Source organism: Oryctolagus cuniculus, chromosome 11 (genome assembly GCF_051225735.1).
Source record: "Oryctolagus cuniculus isolate XC-2025 breed Fujian yellow rabbit chromosome 11, ASM5122573v1, whole genome shotgun sequence".
Lineage (NCBI taxonomy): Eukaryota > Metazoa > Chordata > Mammalia > Lagomorpha > Leporidae > Oryctolagus > Oryctolagus cuniculus.
The window spans coordinates 57,598,568-57,617,664 of NC_142877.1; the positions used below are offsets into that span (position 1 = coordinate 57,598,568).

At 47.4% G+C, this 19,097-nt stretch overlaps 1 long non-coding RNA gene across 17 annotated transcripts in view; it reads left to right on the plus strand.

Annotated features, from left to right (window-relative positions):
- LOC103348286 (uncharacterized) overlaps positions 1 to 19,097 on the plus strand; it is a 160,124-nt gene that overhangs the window by 127,786 nt on the left and 13,241 nt on the right. For 12 of the 17 annotated variants that reach the window (XR_016216109.1, XR_016216120.1, XR_016216130.1 and 9 more), the window contains one exon: positions 3,737 to 4,210. This is a non-coding gene — a long non-coding RNA (uncharacterized LOC103348286). Of the gene's footprint in view, positions 1 to 3,736; positions 4,211 to 7,164; positions 8,392 to 8,859; positions 8,899 to 12,383; positions 12,607 to 17,958; positions 18,877 to 19,097 lie in introns of those variants that run through there. The other 5 variants (XR_011380079.2, XR_016216108.1, XR_016216106.1 and 2 more) reach the window with 5 other exon arrangements.

Below are 19,097 nucleotides of genomic sequence, written 5' to 3' on the forward strand. Positions count from 1 at the left end.
TGGCGCACTAGGTTAATCCTCTGCCTGCAGCGCTGACATCCCATACGGGCACCAGTTCTAGTCCCAGCTGCTTCTCTTCCCATCCAGCTCTCTGCTGTGGCCTTGGAGGGCAGTGGAGGATGGTTCAGGTCCCTGAGCCCCTGCACCCACATGGGAGACCAGGAAGAAGCTCCTGGCTCCTGGCTTTGGATTGGCTCAGCTCCGGCCATTGTGGCCATTTGGGCAGTGAAACAACGGAAGGAAGACCCTTCTCTCTATTTTTTTTTTCTCTCTCTCTCTCTCTGTAATTCTACCTGTCAAAAAAACAAATAAAATCTTTTAAAAAAAGAATTGCTTTCTTTCTTTCTTTCATATTTATTTATTTATTTGAAAGTCAGAGTTACACAGAGAGAGATGGAGAGGGAGGGAGGGAGGGAGAGAGAGAGAGAGGCCATGAGCTTCTTCCCAGTCTCCCAGGTGAAGGCAGGGGCCCAAGGACTTGGGCCATCTTCTACTGCTTTCCTAGGCCATAGCAGAGAGCTGGATCAGAAGTGGAGCAGCCAGGACTCGAACTGGTGCCCATATGGGATACTGGCACTGCAGGCAGCGGCTTAACCCACTATGCCACAGCGCTGGCTCTGCAAGCATTGCTTTCTTTTCTCTCCTTCTCTCTCACTCCCTATCTCTCTCTCCCTCCCTCCCTCCCTTCCTCCCTCCCTTTCTCCCTCTGCCTTTCAAATAAATAAATAAATCTTTAAAAAAAAGTCTTAGGAAGTGAAGAATAAAAGCAAGTTAAAATCTTTTACAGGTAACCTAATATCACATTCAAATATAGATCACTAAATGAATTTATCTTTTTGTAAAGATTTATTTTTTATTTGAAAGGCAGAGTTACAGAGGGAGGAGGGGAGAGAGAGAAAGAGAGAGAGAGAGAGAGAGAGAGATCTTCCATCTGCTGGTTCACTCTCCAAATGGCTGGGCCTGGGCCAGTTTGAAACCAGGAGCCAGGAGCTTCCTCTGGGTCTCCCACACAGGTACAGAGGCCCAAGCACTTGGGTCATCTTCTACTGCTTACCTAGGCCATAGCAGAGAGCTGGATCGGAAGTGGAGCAGCTGGGACTCAAATTGGCGCTCAATGGGATCTGACATTGCATGTGGAGGCTTAGCCTGCTATGCCACAATGCTTGCCCCTGGATTTATCTTAAAATCAGGAATAATTCAGAGAATGAATTGTTTTGAATAATTTATATTCAAAATATTTGAACAATAGTTTTGTTTACTATTATACTAAAGATTGGGTGGACATTTGGCCTACAGGTTAAGATGGCCTCCATCCCAAATTAGTGTGCCTGGATCTGCTCCCTACCTTTGGCTTCTGGTTCCAGTTTCCTGCTAATGCAGACCCTGGGAGGCAGCATGGGAGGGGCCAAGCAATTGGCTTCCTACCATTGTTGTACCTGAGCCAGCACAACACAGGAACACTACAGCCTGATAAAATTTGATGGTCCTTTATTGCTGGGTAGAGAGTGGGCTGAGGCCCTAAAGAACTCTCCACCCCAAAGCCCAAAGCAACAGGGTTTATAAAGGCAAAAACCAAAAAATGGGAGGGGGGAAATACATGGTTGCTAGGATTGGGGGGGATACAGAGTTACTGGGGTCAATCTAATCTAAAGCCTATGGGAAATGAATATCAATTAGAATCTTGACAATACCAGTTACAGTCTTAACAATTGCAGTTATAATCTTGACATGAATCCAGGTATTGGCCTAAGTCATATGTAGGACATAGACAAATTACAAGCTTCTCATTAACCCTGGTGCAGCCTATCTGTTTTTAAGCTTGAGGATCGTGCTAGGGGGTTTCTGTGCGTTGCTGAGTGTGATGTAGGGGACTGCTATGGACTGAGTGCTTTAGATCAGTTTCAGACCAGAGTCTCATGGTGGTGGTGGCGGTGGGGGTGCTTTCTCAAGATGGAGTCTCAGGTGCTCCAAAATGGAGTCCCTGCTGTCAAGGTGTCACTTCACCATCCACATGGGAGTCCTGGGTTGTGTTCCTGGCTCCTGGCTTCAGCCATACCCAGTCCTGGCTGTTGTGGGCATTCAGGGAGTGAAATAGAGGATGAGAGCTCTGTCTGTCACTCTTTACAGTGGACAAAAAACCAAACAAGGCCTAGAGTTCCTAGCTTGAACATCAAAATGTGAAAGGGAAATATAAGGGTGCCTACTGGAGAGGAAGAGAGGATCTTCTGCATAGAAAAACCCAAATCATCCAAAATTGGCTAAAATTTCTGTATGTCAAGATCTCTATTTGTAAACCACAGCTGATAATGGCACCTTTTTGTTAATTAATTTTAAAGGAATACAAATTCCATAAGTACAGCTTTAGAAATGTAGTGATTCTTCCCACCATACCCACTCTCCCACCCACACTCCCACCCCTCCACCTCCCTCTCCCACTTCCAGTCCCACTATCCATTAAGATTCATTCTCAAATAATTTTATACACAGAAGATCAATTCTACACTAAGTAAAATTTTCAACAATTTGTGCACACACATACACACACACACGAACTGTTTGAGACCAATTATCACAGTTAACTCATAATACAACTCATTGAGGACAGAGGTCCTGCATGGAGAATTAGTGCTCAATGACTCCTGTTGTTAATTTAATGATTAACACTTTTTTTTTTTTGACAGGCAGAGTTAGACATTGAGAGAGAGAGAGACAGAGAGGAAGGTCTTCCTTTCTTTTGGTTCACCTCCCAAATGGCTGCTACGGCCGGCGCACTGCGCCGATCCAAAGCCAGGAACCAGGTGTTTCCTCCTGGTCTCCCATGCAGGTGCAGGGTCCAAGCACTTGGGCCATCCTCCACTGCCTTCCTGGGCCACAGCAGAGAGCTGGACTGCAAGAAGAGCAGCTAGGAAAGAATCCAGCGCCCCAACCGGGACTAGAACCCTGGGTGGCAGTGCTGCAGGCGGAGGATTAGCCAAGTGAGCTGTGGCGCTGGCCCCATTAGTACTTTTATGTGTGACCACCCGAGGCTCTTGACATGAGCTGTCTAGGCTACGGAAGCCTTTTGAATCCACAAGCTCCGTCAATATTTAGACAAGGCCATAAGCAAATTGGAAGTTCTCTCCTCCCTTGAGAGAACAGCACATCCTTCTTTGATGGCCACTTCTTTCCACTGGGGTCTCCCTCACAGAGATCCTTCATGTGGAACATTTTTATGGCACCTGTTTTTGTGGGACTTATGTAGGATGCTGGGTACAGTGTCACGGTGTTGGAAATGGACGGCAGTTTCTCAGTGTCCCCTGCAAACAGCAGGGGGCGCTGTGAACTAGCTGCCAATCTGAGGAGCTCTTGCACAGGTGGGAACCGCCCTCCTGTGCCAGCATCCATAGGCTGAGAAGACTGCACCTTAGAAGGGCAGCAGTGATGGCAGGATGGAGTTCTGCTCCAAAAGTGCATTTGATTGGTAGCAGTCCCTGTTGCTGTTAATCAAATTCCTGGCATTTCGTGCTTGGCAGCACAGAGGCTGTGGTTGTGGTTGTGGCTTGCTTAGAGCAGTCAGCTGTGAGACAGAGCTGTGGTGTTGTCACTGGAAGCTCAGACGTCTGTTTCTCCAGACTTTCTAGGGACTTTAGGAACCAAGGGAGGGTCTACATCCAGTTACTTTTCTGTTTAAATCAGCCTTAGACTAGGCTAGTTTGAAGTCAGTAGCTTCACAATGGATTTTTTTTTTTTTTGACAGGTAGAGTGAACAGTGAAAGAGAGAGACGGAGAGAAAGGTCTTCCTTTACTGTTGGTTCATCCTCCAATGGATACAACGGCCGGCGTGCTATGGCTGGTGCACCGCGCTGATCCGAAGCCAGGAGCCAGGAGCTTCTCCTGGTCTCACATGCAGGTGCAGGGCCCAAGCACTTGGGCCATCCTCCACTGCACTCCCGGGCCACAGCAGAGAGCTGGCCTGGATGAGGGGCAACCGGGACAGAATCCGGCGCCCCGACCGGGACTAGAACCCGGTGTGCCGGCGCCCGTAGGCGGAGGATTAGCCTATTGAGCTGCAGAGCCAGCTGGGTTTCACGTTTTTATCATACATGGTCATATTAATTATACGAAGACAAAATTGAATTTATGTTTGTTGCTAAGTAATTTTCCTATAAATTGCCTTCCCACATTATTTACTTTTTATTATTGAAATAAAAGAATTCAGCATGCTGTTAAATCCGTTTTGTTGCAGTTATTTCCGGGCTATTTTTATACAAATGTTTATAGGAAATTTATTCATAAAAGCAAATAGGTGGAAAAAAAAAGCAAATAGGCAGAAACAGTGCCCACTTCCATCCACCAATGAATAGGACAATCCAACTGTGGTATATACCTGTCCTGGACCACTGCCAACAGGTAGAGAGGCTCTGGCTCTTTATTTATTTATTTATTTTTAAAAGATTTATTTATTTATTTGAAAGGCAGAGCTATAGAGGGGCAGAGGCAGAGAGAGAGAGAGAGAGAGAGAGAGAGAGAGAGGTCTTCCATCTGCTGGTTCACCCCTCACTTGGACCTTAGCCTATCTGAAGCCAGGAGCCAGGAGCTTCTTCTGGGTCCCCCACATGGGTGCAGAGGCCAAGGACTTGGGCCATCTTCCACTGCTATCCCGGGCCATAGAGGAGAGCTGGATTGGAAGAGGAACAGTCGGGTTTCGAACTGGTGCCCATATGGGATGCCTGTGCTTCAGGCCAGGGCATTAACCCCTGTGCCACAGTGCCGGCCTCTATGTGGAGAATATTTAAGCCATTCAGGATGAAGATTCAGGCCTGCCTCTCAGGTTTACTCATTACTCACCTGCTCTCCATCCATCCTTACATCCTATTGATTCACCACACACATGTGCTGCTCTAAGACTATTTTAGGCACCAAGACAATTCCTCATCATATCATATATAATTGTTGTCTTGTGCCAACTCTTTGAAATGGCAAATTTGAGGATGAGGATGGGGCTGTGCAGAGACTGTGGGTAGCTGTTCGCACACACACTGTGGACGGCCAAGTGCTGTTTTGTTTTTCTGCCATTTGAGTTCTGAGGAGGCTTTTGCCCAGGCTGCTCTGCTGTGTTTTTTTTTTTTTTCCTTTTTTTTGACAGGCAGAGTGGACAGTGAGAGAGAGACAGAGAGAAAGGTCTTCCTTTTTCGTTGGTTCACCCTCCAATGGCCGCCGCAGCTGGCGCACCATGCTGATCTGAAACCAGGAGCCAGGTGCTTCTCCTGGTCTCCCATGCGGGTGCAGGACCCAACCACTTGGGCCATCCTCCACTGCACTCCCGGGCCACAGCAGAGAGCTGGCCTGGAAGAGGGGCAGCCGGGACAGAATCTGGCGCCTGGACCGGGACTAGAACCCAGGGTGCTGGCGCCGCAGGTGGAGGATTAGCCTACTGAGCCACGGCACCAACCTCTGCTATGTTTTAAACTGTGGGTCTCATGTGGCATATCACAATTCATGTCAATATGTGTGGCAGGATTTATTTTAGACCTGTGAATGTAGTCTTTTTTTTTAAAGATTTAATTATTTCTTTTAAAGACAGAGTTATACAGAGAGAGAGAGGAGAGTCAGAGAGAGAGAGAGAGAGAGAGAGAGAGAGAGAGAAGTCTTCTATCCGCTGGTTCACTCCCCAGATGGCTGCAATAGCCAGAGTTGAGCTGATTCGAAGCCAGGAGCAAGGAGCTTCCTTCAGCTCTCCCATGTGGGTGCAGAGCCCAAGGACTTGGGCCATCTTCTGCTGCTTTCCGAGGCCATAACAGACAGCTGGATTGGAAGAAGAGCAGCCGGGACTAGAACCGGGATGTCAGCACTCCAGGCCAGGGCATTAACATGCTGTGCCACATCACTGGCCCTGTGAATGTAGTCTTAAAAACTATTTATTTTTACTGTATTTGAAAGGCAGAGTCTTCACTGTAACTTCTAATGGTAAAAAAAAAAAAAATTTGGCCTCCACAAAAAGGCTGTCCTACGTTCTTGTGTGTTTTAGGAAATGATTAATATGAGGACCCTTTCATTGCAAAATGTTGGTTTAGCTTACGCTCGTGTTCTGGGGTGCATGGATTTTTCATCTTGGAGCAGAGTTGATCTCCCCAGAGTAGCTGCCTGCAGGAACTCCGACCACTGATGCCTTTGGCTGCTCTGAGTTGAATGGTGTGTGCACCTGCTGTTCCTCTACAGGCAGAAGAGGAGGCCTTGTGCTGTAACCTTTGGTGGAACACAGTCGGGACCATCTTTCCCAACTGCTGTGGCAGGTTGATTTGCATGGGCTACCCCAGCCCTGAAGGAGGCTTGCTAAGTCTCTGATCTGGAACAAGTCGTGGGCACGCACTCACCTTTCTGCTGTTGAGCCTGTGGGGCTAGGGTGTGGTCGCCTTTCTTCTCACCTGAGTGCCTACCTTCTCGTCATACCTTCTATTCTAAACAAGCCTATGACAATTCATATCTACAAACGATCTGTAGCAACAGCAAAACCCAACTGTTCTTTTCTCCTAGGAGACTACTCGGTTATTATGAGGGAGCTCAGAGAACAAATGTTATGGTTGCACTTTGGAAACTTACAGTGACAATATGGTCCAGTGCAATTAACAACATAATGTGGAATACAAGCAAATGGGAAAAGTGTAAAAGATACTAAGTACCCAGTCTATAGCTAATTTGTTCCTGGTGGACACTGTGTTTCTATTACTGCCTGATTAGTCGTTCAATCAATTAAGCAAAACTAACTTGGCTAATAACTTCCTTCCTGGAGATAAATGATCAGAAAGTAAACTATAGCAAGTGATCCAATGAAAACATTTTACAGCTGGATAGTCATGTAATAGACTGTTATTTATTCTTGTGACAATCTTTCTTTATGTAATGACCTTGGCCAAATATCATCGGATTGCTAAAGTTACATAAGCACAGGATCTATAGTTTGATGATCATGCATTTTGGAAATAACTATGCAACCAGTGCACAACTCTAGAGTATGAAATGCAGACACTTCATATGTTCAACAATCTTCCTCCTTAGGGGAGACGGCTAAGAGCATTCAAGCAATCACACATTACCCTGTGAAAGACCTTGCTTACTTTATAGATGTCGAGCACACTTTCTCCTCTTTGTGGATATCTTGATTATCTATTTCCTCTAAAATATCAATAAAACTCAATAATAGGTAAGGACTCTGAGTTAGGACAATTGAGAAAACTGGTTTGAATTTGTGGGAGTTCAGGTTAAATTTACTTGAGACTCATAATTCAAGTCTTTAAAAAAGAATTTTTTTAAACTTATTTTCACTTCAGTTGAAAAGCAAAGTCTGGAGTGGGAGAGAGTGAGGGATTGATTTTCAGTCTGTTGGTTTACTCCCCAAATGCTCACAACAGCCAGGGCCAGCCCAGGTCAAACCAGGCACCTAAAATCCAATCCAGGGGTGGCAGGGAACTGAATAATGGAACCATCCCCTGCTGCCTCACAGGGTGTGTGTCAGTAGAAAGATAGGAAGAAAGCAGAGTTGGGAGTTGAACCAGGGACCCCACATAGAATGGCACACCCAAAGTAGCATCTTAACAGCTGATCTAACACCTACCCCAAACCAAAAATCAGTTGTACTGGGTAAGCTATATTTAGCAAGAATAAGGAGAGGAAGAAAAAGCATGTTCGGGTATAATTCCAGTCTGGTTATAAACCTGTCTGTTAGGAATGGCAAAGCTCTGAGAACAATGAAGCAAGGTAGAAAAGATTACCAGTGGGATTTGAGAAAATGCTTTAGACCTTGGGGAATTGGCTGAGTGAATGGTTAGGAAAGCCGGGCGTTGGGGAAGAGAGGGCCATATTCCGTGTTTTCAGACTCTTACTGCAGTGTTCATAAAGTCGCGCCTCTTTATGGACTCAGTAATGGGAGAAGTTTTCCTTTCTGAGAGTTGTCAGCCCCCACATTAGCGAGATTCTGATGTGGTCTTCAAGACTCCTGGAGTGTGGTATCCACAGGCACTCAGTCTCTGTTCTTCCTTCAGTCTGCCCTAGACTGTGTGATGCATGACCTTCCCAATGACCTGGGGCTGAGCTGCATATCCTCAATGCTTGCCTTGGTCACCTGTGTGGATTCTGGCTTCTCCAAGCTTGACTGAAGCTGTGACTCCTCAAGATTGCCTCTGTCACCTGTGTTTTCTGGCATCTCCAAGCCCGATTGCAACCTGGCGCCTTTTGATTGGTGCGCTCTGCCTTGGTAGCAGCTGAAATTCCTCCTGCAAGAGGGTGCCTCACCTCCTTGTGGGCGCTGGAGCTCTGCTTTCCTTTGCCATAGTTCCTCCGTCCCTGCGCTCCCCACTATGAAACTCCTGGTTCTCCTGGCCCTTCTTGCTCTGTCTACCATGCCGGTGTCTGCTCGTAAGTAAAGATGTTTCCTGGATTAAACCTCAGAGGAGCAGCACCTAGAATTCTCCCTCTAGCAGATTTGTCTTTGGGAAACACAGAGCTTTTGTAGTCAGCCCCATTAGTTCTGGCGCAGTCTATTTTTTTGTCTAGCAACTCATAAGATAGTTGACTCAACATTGGAGATTTTCCTAATCAGTGGAGCCCTTGAATTCAAACCTTCCTGTCAGTTGGTGTACTCCAAGGAAACCAGCCAGTTTCTCGTGGCAGCAAGATTCTGTTGAAGAATGTCATTAGCATTATTTTCAGAAATGTTACCATATATATCTTACGTGTTTCTTTGGGGGGGGGGGAGGGGCGTCTGTTATGTGTAATTCTGCTTCCTCTTAATTGTGAGAGTCCTAGTAAGACTTCAGATTCCCCTTTCTTCCTCCCCTAAGCTGGCCTTCTCTTCACCTCCCACTCTTCTTCTTTTCCATTTAGAGGAAGAGAGCTCCCTCACTACTGTGAACTACGTTAAAGGTAAGTCTGAACCTGCACTTCCCCGCTCCCGCTAAGGAACACTTGCCAACTCCGCATTCATCTAGATCGGTTTACTTAAGAGAAATAAGCAGCGGCATTTTGAGTGTGAGTGGGGTCACTAGGAGCGTGAGGGTTTAGGATTGCTCATCTGCCTCATCCTGTCATCTGCATGACTTATGGACTCAATGTTTGAAATATTTCATTCTTGGGAGAGAAAATTCCAGGACATCATGAAGATCTAGGGAGATTCCAGGGAAGCCACGTTCTTACTTCTAAAAGGTGATTAATCATTGGTAACTCATGTATTTATACCCTACCTATTACAGAACACCGAGTCTCTGAAATGGAGTTACAGGAAGAGTGGGTTAATCACTCATGCTATCGGAAGGAGGGCTGTGAAGATGCTGCCTGATTTTGCAGCCTGAGGGTTTTGGCGAAATACGTGGACAGCCTTTTTGCTCCCCTTCTTTTGAAAGCCTGACCAAATCACTAGGTTGAGAAGGGAAAGCCCCTGCTCCCAGAGTGTAGGACAGGCTGTGATGCCCATGGTTACCAAAGGGAGGAAGAACAATGGGAAGGCATGGGGACACACAGCAGGGGGCGATGGTGGGTGGGGACCAGGGGACTATGGGTGACAAAGCTTCTACTGTGGGTGTTCTCACAGTGCACTCACCCTTTCTTGGGCTGTGATTCCTTTCCTGGTCTCCCCTGGGTGACAGTTGTCTCTGGAAGCCATTGTGGTTGGCAAAGGACACAGTGAATTCTGTGTTTCCTCCCTGCATCACGAATTTCCCTTGAGTTGTGCTGAGTCAGAGATTGGGGTGTCCCTTTCTTCCATTACAAAAATGGGCAATTGGTGTGATTACGGGTTTTATTCCCACCTGTCCTTGACCTTGATCACCTGAGGGCTTGAAGCCAGGAGCCTGGAACTCCAATGCGTCTCCCATGTGAGTGGCAATGATCCTAGTACTTGCACCGTCTTCCACTGCTTTTAAAGACACATTAGTAGGGAGCTGGATTGGAACTGGAACAGCTGGGACTTGAACTGCTGTTCATATGTGTTGCCGCCGGCCGGCGCCACAGCTCACTAGGCTAATCCTCCGCCTAGCGGCGCCGGCACACAGGGTTCTAGTCCCGGTCGGGGCGCCGGAATCTGTCCCGGTTGCCCCTCTTCCAGGCCAGCTCTCTGCTGTGGCCAGGGAGTGCAGTGGAGGATGGCCCAGGTGCTTGGGCCCTGCACCCCATGGGAGACCAGGAAAAGCACCTGGCTCCTGGCTCCTGCCATCGGATCAGCGCTGTGCGCCGGCCGCAGCGCGCCGGCCGCGGCGGCCATTGGAGGGTGAACCAACGGCAAAAGGAAGACCTTTCTCTCTGTCTCTCTCTCACTGTCCACTCTGCCTGTCCAAAAAAAAAAAAAAAATGTGTTGCCGCCAACTCAGGTGGTAGCTTCACCAAATCCTCCCCTATGCTGGCCCCCTGGACCGTCTTATTTACAGCAAGGCCATGCCATCATTGTTAGAAGCTCAGGTGCAAAATGTAGGACTTCACAATTGTTGTTACTACCTGTCGTCATCTCCCTGAACATGGAGTGAAAGATGGGGGAGTTCTGCATGTTCCTTTCTTGCCATGATTCCATCAGTTTTCTTCATTTCCTGCTCATGGGTGTCACAATCAAGGACAGACATTGGTGACAGGTCCCAAGCACTTGAGCCACCCTTTTATGCGTTTCCAGGCGCATTAGCAGGGAGGTAGATCGGAAGTAGAGCAGCATTCAGCTGCCGGGGCTTGAACTGGTGCCCATATGGGATGCTGGCCCTGTAGATAGAGGCTTAACCTCTCATGCCACAGCACCGGCCCCTCCTGGAGAACTAATGGGATTCTGGAAGCTGCTCCAGGGTGCTTCTGGTTCCTGTGTCAGGGTGGACTATGGCTTTCAGGGCAGGAGCAGGCAGGAGAAACACCCTGTGTTCTGCGCGCTCTCTCACTTTGTTTCCATAGCCAGTAGGGGGCAGTAGAGGGATGCCCTGAGGGATGGTCTGGGCTCCACCTTGGCTTGTGTCTCACTGCAGCCCACAGGCTGTGCTGCTTCATTCTTAGCAGCAGTTACTCTGCAAAGACCAAAGGAAACAAATTTGTCCATGCATCTTGTTGGGGAAGGTAAGATCAGCGAATGCCATCTTTGTTTGCAAACTTTCCTAAAAATTGGAAAACAACTTTTTTTGTTGGATATTTCGTGGGGGAAACTGTGGGTCAGCTACTTTATGGGTTCTTCAGTGCATTTGGAGAGTATTTAATGCCCTCGAAAGTCAAGATTCAGGCTTGGCTTTCAGGATTACTCATTACTTATCTGCTCTATTTTCCTGTCTACACCCATACTGATTAAAAGAAGCTATTATTTACTATGTGGGCACTTATCAAGTTCCCAGAAAATATAATTTAAAGATAATCTTATTTTAGTGCAAAAACTTTTTTTATTTTTTTAATTTTTTATTTTTTGACAGGGAGAGTGGACAGTGAGAGAGAGAGACAGAGATAAAGGTCTTCCTTTGCCGTTGGTTCACCCTCCAATGGCCGCCGTGGCCGGCGCACTGTGGCCGGCACACCGCGCTGATCCGAAGCCAGGAGCCAGGTGCTTTTCCTGGTCTCCCATGGGGTGCAGGGCCCAAGCACTTGGGCCATCCTCCATTGCACTCTCTGGCCACAGCAGAGAGCTGGCCTGGAAGTGGGGCAACCGGGACAGAATCTGGCGCCCCGATTGGGACTAGAACCTGGTGTGCCGGCGCCGCAAGGCGGAGGATTAGCCTAGTGAGCCATGGCGCCGGCCGCAAAAACATTTTAAAGTCCATAGAAAAGAGGACTTAAAAATGCATGTTTTGAAAAATCTGTTCACAAATTTTAATATCTTTTGCAACAAAATAAACATCTATTAATGTGATGTTTCCATGAGCTCTTTGAAATCCTTTTGTATTTCTGAGATGATTATTTTGTGTATAACGTATGGTTTCATTCTTATGCCAACTTTCCAAAATAAGAAATTCTGAGAGGAGGACCCAGATGTACAGAGACAGTGAGTAGCTGTTTGTGTGCAGGCAGACCATGGGAGGTGCCGATTTGTATTAAAGTGAGGGAAGTCCCGAGGAGGCTTTGTCGTTACTGAGCTGCAGGGTTTGCTTGTGTGGGCACAAGATCAAGAATCTGCACCTTAACCCCCCTTCACAAGAAGCTTGTTGCATGTCTTAGGGAGACAGGACATCTAGGAATCCTTTTCGTGGCACAGTTTCAGCCCCTCTCAGGGTTTCTGGTTGCTTGGGTCGCGTCCTCTTGCAGGGCTGTTGGTCTTCCCGCAGGTCCTGGGTCCCGGGGACTCTGACTGCTGTGACTTGAGTGGCAGAGGCACTGCCGTTGTCCTGGAAGTGGAAACAACAGCTCTGTTCTGTAGCCTCAGCGCAGCGCTGTCAACGGCTTCTCTCCTCTCTGTGTTACAGTGGTTCCTTCTTGGTTTTACGCAGCATGGAAGTATTTCACAGATCAGCTGAAGGTTATTCTGGAGCGTGTGTCACCTTCATAGAAGACCTTTCTTCCTTGGAGCCTCTCGTGTAGCATGAACCTGCATTTCTTCTCATTTGACTGACCACCTACTTTCAAATCATTTGATCCCCAACAATTTTGTCTGTATTCAAATAAAGTAGACTCACTATCAATGTCAAACTTAGAGTGTGTGACTGCTTCCAAAACTGCCCAGCAGCAATAGAAGAAAATCAGGAAACACCCAGAATCCAAGAGTCTTCCTCGTAAAATCTTTTCCAGGCATAAAGGTCACCACCAAGATGGCCAAATAGGAAGCCGTGGCCCTTCCTGCTCATGGACAAGGCAGTCAGCAGCAGGAAATGGTCCAATCCCTTCGTGAGACACCTGGGTCCCAGGTGAGAGGTGCTTGAACCCTGGATCCACGTTAACCAGTCCTGTCAAAGCCAGGATGGACATTTTCTTGACTCCTCCCTCCAGAACCACACTCTAGAAGTGAGCTTCTTCCTAGGGACGCAGGGATCGAAGGGCCAGGCATCCAACGTTTCCATTTTCTGGGGCTGCTTGAGGGGCTGGCTTCTCTCTCTCCCATCACTGAGTACTGGCAGCACCCAGCATACTCTAGACGTTTGGATATCACTGAGACCCATGATGCTTGCTTTGTAGCGCTAGCATAGCTGAGTGCAGAACAGACAGGCAAAGAAAATGAAATCACGGCTTACCCATTGCTAAAGAGGGAAAGTGCTGGGTGCGAATCAATCTTCCAGCGTCTCAAGGGCTGCTGAAGGGACTCGCTTCTGTCTCACTTTTCCTGGAGCATTGGCTGAAACGAGGCTACTCTACATGTCCATGGGTCCCTGAGCACAAAGTCAAACGTTTTGTGTGATAAGCAATTATCCTCCAAAGTCCCTGCTTCTGGTTTCTTGTCACCCAAGAGGAAAATCTCTAGCCCCTGGTTAACCTCTGGGGAGTGAAGGAGAAGTCTGAACCATCCTATGGGCCTTGGAAAAGTTCATGAAAAATGTGTATTATTTTTTAATATAGTCTGTATGCACATTAAATATATTTGCACCCAAATAAATGTACCTTTAATTCCATTTTTCTCATTAATTTTCTAAAATCTTCCCCCATGCCTAATGCAATGCCATTCTGGGAGCTGCTCACGGGACTGAACCCTAAGCACTGACACCATAGGGCCCAGGTTGGAGGATGCTGGAAACAACTGTGATGGTTTGGACGACACACGTGCGCCTGCACCACCTGCTTCTCCCAGCTCGCTGTAGAGTGAGCGAGAAAACACCTCCAAATCCAAGCTTTCCACTGGGGAAGAGTTGGGGTGGCAGGAAAAGAGTTGGGGTGGCATCCAGTGCCCCAACTTTATTGGGGGAGGGGTGCTGCCTGAGACACTGGCTTGTGTCTTATTTGTTTTGGTTGCTGAAGATCATTCCACACACTCTAGATGCCTGCGAGCTACTGACAACCAAAACAAGAGCTTGGCTGGTTGTGTGGTTATGATGCCTGTGACCACATAACAGTGCCTGGCTTCAGTCCTGGGAGGCAGCAGGTGAGGGCCCCAGTAATTGTGCTCCTGTCCCCCAGGTGGGACACCTTGATTGAATGCTTGGTACCCGGCATTGACCCTGGTCCTGCCTCAGCTGTTGTGGGCATTTGGGGATTGAACCAGTGAGTGGGAACTGTCTCTATAAAAACTAAATAAATTTTTAAAAATTAAAAAAAGAAATTCAAGGATGTGGCTGCTACACAACACTCCTAAGAATTCATGGATCCCTCTGGGGAAAATCTGAAAAGTCCTTCTACTTGGGAATTTTAATTTATTTTCATTTCTTTTGAAATAGAAGGAAAAAGAGAGAGAATCTTCCATCCTCTGGTTCATTCTTCAAATGGCTGCAGCAGCCTGGGTTGGGCCAGGACAAAGCCTGGAGCCCAGAACTTAATCAGGGTTTCCCATGTGGGAAGCAGGAACACAAGTACTTGAGCCGTGTTTTGGGCACATCCCTTTAAAGAGTCCTATTGCTTCAACTCAGGTACAGTCTTTGCCATGAATCTTACGTGGCAGTTTACTAACGGTTTCTATCATTTATTTCCTTATCTCAAATGTTGACTTCTTGGGGCCGGCTCTGTGGCACAGTAGGCTAAGCCTCTGACTGAGGCACTGCCAACATCGCATATGGGCATCAGTTCATGCCTACTTACCACTTGCTGAATTCTTTATTAAGTGGAGGACTGAACTTGTGATTATAAAATACATCGAAAGTATGTCACTGCAAATATTTTAAGAAAAATAAGGAAGGAAGGAGGAGGGAGGGTGGGAAGTATAAATACATCTTAAAACTGTACAGATCAGCCCGGCACTGTGGTATAGCGGGTAAACCACTGCCTGCAGAGCTGGCGTCGCATATGGGCACCATTTCAAATCCTAGCTGCTCTGAAGATGACGCAAGTCCTTGGGCCTCTGTACCCTCATGGGAGACCCAGAAGAAGCTCCTGGTTCCTGGCTTTGGATCAGTCAGTGCATCTCTGGCTGTTGCTGCTATTTGGGAAGCGAACCAGTGATGGAAGACTTTCTCTCTCCTTCTGCCTTTCAAATAAAAAAAAAAATTTTGTATATATGAAATACATGAAATGTGTTCCTGTAATACAAATAAATAGATAAATAAAGGAAAAAAGTTACTACTTCTTAAGTTATTGTGAAATTAACATAACATTTATATGTGAAAATGTCAAATATATTGGTTGACACAGCTATTTTCCCAGAAATTCTGTTCATATGTATAGATTCTGTGTTTAACATAAGTCATCCCATATCTGAGCAGGCTGGCTAAAGTCATTGTATAGAGAACACAGGAGAAAATAGTAGCTTACACACCTGGCATCCAGCTGACCCCACAGGTCCATGGGTCAGATGCATTTTCTTTTCCCCTGATGATTTGTTCACATTAAAAACATTAATGCCAACATAGTTTTGTTAAAAAATTAGTTAAGTGGTCAGAAAGAAAAGCAATTTCTGTCTGATTGAAATCATTTATAACTGGGTAACGTGTGTTTTGCATCATTAGCCACGCAGTTTATATCTTTGATTGTATTGTTCACTGTCTAAGGTTTGTATTTGTTGCCGTAGGCTTCCAAAGTGCAACTAAAAGTTGGTCGCTAGCTGATTTTTCTCTAGTCCGCGCTGGGTAGCTTTATAAGCAGGAGTACACACTAATCTTGACCTTGATATTACGTCTACTTTCGTGGAGTAAGCTCGCCTGGGACAGCCGTTAGGAAGGGTGGGTGGCAACCAGATGTGAAGAAACACAGTTCCTTCGGATCCGCAGGCTCCGAGGTAGAAAGGTCAGGAATGCAGGTGGCTGATTCCCGTTCAGGCAGTCCGTCAACTCCTTGCACACCGAGGAGAGCCAGGCAGAGGAAACTCAAAGGAAAGATCTGTGGGGAGTGTCGCCCCGAAGGGTACAGACTAGCCTCCTTGTTTGCGACTGGAGAGCAGCAGTGCCTGACGCCTGCGCACCCGGAACCTGGTCCTTGTGGGAGGGGCAGCTTATCTGCAGGAGATACCATCTGTGCAACCAGGGCGCGCAAGGGCAGGGATCCCGCGTTCCCGGTTTCTCAAAACGTGCAGCCTGGGAACCCGGCCTTCTCGTGGAGGGAGACAGTCATGTCACAGTCACAGGAAGTCAGGACACAGGTTCTTGATCCTGCGTCATGCCAGGCCCACACAGGGAAACCCTCCACGGCAATACCGAGGACGCCTCCTCGGGACTCAGATCACTTCGGTCCAAAGCGGCGCCGCCACGCTCTCCAGGTGCACAGGCGGCGATCGCCATCTCTGTACATCCGGGTCCTCCTCCCAGAATTCATCACTTCAATAAGTACTTTGTAAATACCTCTTGGAATACTAGAATATTTCAAAAAGCTCATGGAAATTTTGAGTTAGATGATGCTTATGTTGACGCAAAAATATTAATATCCGTAATTTTTCGTAATACCAATTTACCCAGTTTTGAAGACTCCTCCTGCATAAGGATTTCAGAATGTTTGCACCTAATAGACTACCTTTCTTTGTTTTTTCTCATGGTACTCGTATTACTGTGATATTCATACAAAGAGAACAGATCCAATGTGGTTCTTAGATACAATCTTAAGAATAAATACTACTTCCCTCTGTTCCACTCTTTTTCTTTCTCTCTTTTTTTGTTAAAGATTTTATTTATTATTTATTTGAAAGTCAAAGTTACACAGAAGGAGAGGCAGAGAAAGAGAGAGAGAGGGCTTCTAGCCGTTGGTTCACTACCCAATTGGCTGCAATGGCCGGAGCTGTGCTGATCCGAAGCCAGGAGCCAGGAGCTTCTTCCAGGTCTCCCACATGGGTGCAGCGGCCCAAGGACTTGCGCCATCTTCTGCTATTCCAGGCCACAGCAGAGAGATGGATCGGGAGAGGAGCAGCCAGGACTAGAACCGGTGCTCCTGTGGGATTGCTGGCACTGCAGGTGGATGGTCAACCTCCTGTGACACGGTGCTAGCTCATTCCATGACCTTTTTAAAGCGCCCTCCCAGGCTAACAAATGTTTGAGATAAATTGATATGGAGGTAGAGAAGGAAGCAACACAGATAAGTAATGAGTAAGCCTGTAAGGCAGCCATGGATCTTGATGCTGACTGATATAAAATATTCTCCATAGGCCACAAAAACAAGCCCTCAATATGACTTGATCCATGTTTTTACTCAAGAAACATCCATCACAAACGATTTTTCAATTTTTGGTAAATTTTCCAAAGGAAGGGTGCACAAACAACGAGGTGTGTGAACAAAGGTTGCACTTCCTTGGTCTTTGCAGTGGAACTTCTATTAAAGATGAAGAGGGGGCTGGCACTGTGGTGCAGAGGGTTAAAGCCCCAGTCTGCAGCACCGGCATCGCATATGGGCGCTGGTTTGAGTCCCGGCTGCTCCTCTTCTGATCCAGCTCTCTGCTATGGCCTGAGAAAGCAGTAGAAGATGGGCCAAGTCCTTGGGCCCCTGCATGAAGAAGCTCCTGGCTCCTGGCTCCTGGCTTCGGATCAGCTCAGCTCCAGCCATTGCATTCATTGAGAGTGAGACATCAGCTGGAAGACCTCTCTGTCTCTCTCTCTGTCTCTCTGGCTCTGTTTCACCTCTCTCTGTAACTTTGCCTTTCAAATAAATAAAATAATTCTTAAAATTAAAAAAAAAAAAGATGAATAGGACAGGCTGAAGGCAGCAGTGAGACTCAAGCCAAGGTGGAGACCATCTCTGCTCATCCCTCTACTGCCCCCTACTGGCTATGAGTGAGCACGCAGGACACAGGGCGTTTCTCATGCCTGTTTCTGCCCTGGCTGTAGTCCCAGCAGCAGGGGAGGTGTCCACAGGGGCAGCTGAATTGAATGAGCAGCTCAGGGTGAGATGTTTGCCTGTTTCCATAGAGCTGGAGTGAGTCCCACACTGTGACGAGCACACACCCCTCCGTGTGTGTTTATTTTTCTCTCTGTTCTCCCTTCTCAGCTGCAGTGTGACACCCCTCCTCAATGCTCCTGAAACACAATGAAGACTGATGACAGTGACATCTGGGAAGACTTCTAGTGGGACAAGAAAAGATTAAGTCGTCATGTCCCAGGTCACCAAATAACTTGTAGTGTCACTCGGACCAAAACTCACGAGACGACCAAGGTCCCTATTTATGAAACCTATTGGAAGAAATGAATAAATTGATACTGTCCTCACAAGAAAATAATGAGAGGCCAGGTATGTGGCTCAGTGGGTGAAGCCGCCGTCTCTAGCGTCAGCATCCCATACGGGTACTTGTTTTGAGTCCTGGCTGCTCCACTTCTGATCCAGCTTCCTGCTAATTCTCCTGGGAAAATAGGGGAAGATGGACCAAGTGCTTGAGCCCCTGCACCCATGGGGGAATCCCAGAAGGAACTTCTGGCTCCTAGCTTTGGTCTGGTCCAGACCTGGCCTTTGCAGCCATTTGGGGAGTGAACCAGGGGATGGAAGACCCCCCCCACCCCCATCTTACTCTCTCCCTGCAATTCTGCCTTTCAAAGAAATATACAAATAAATATATTTTTAAAAAAGATGGCCCATTACTAGGTAACTCCACAGCCTACACAGGACAGAGACCATAAAGATGAGAGCCCACCTGCCAGGTGATGAGAATGGGCCTGATGTCTTTCTTTAGAAACTTCAACCCCTCAGGCAATCAGGGTCAAGGACAGGTGGGAATAAAACTGGCAATCACACCGGTTTTTAGTAAAGGAGATAAGGGACACCCCCATCTCTGGCTCAGCACAACTCAGGGGAAACTCGTGATGCAGGGAGGGAAACTCAGAATTCACTGTGTCCTTGGCCAACCACCATGGCTGCCAGAGACAACGGTCACCAGGGGAGGCCAGGAAAGGAACGGCAGCCCGAGTTGAAGGGGTGAGTGCACTGGGAGAACCCGCACAGTAGAAGCTTTGTCACCCATGGTCCCTGGTCCCCACCCACCATCACCCCCTGCTGTGTGTCCTCATGTCTTGCTATTGCTCTTCCTCCCTTTGGTCACCATAGGCATCACAGCCTGTCCTGCACTCTGGGAGCAGGGGCTTTCCCTTCTCAACGTAGAGATTGGTCAGGCTTTCAAAAGATGGTAAACAGGAAGG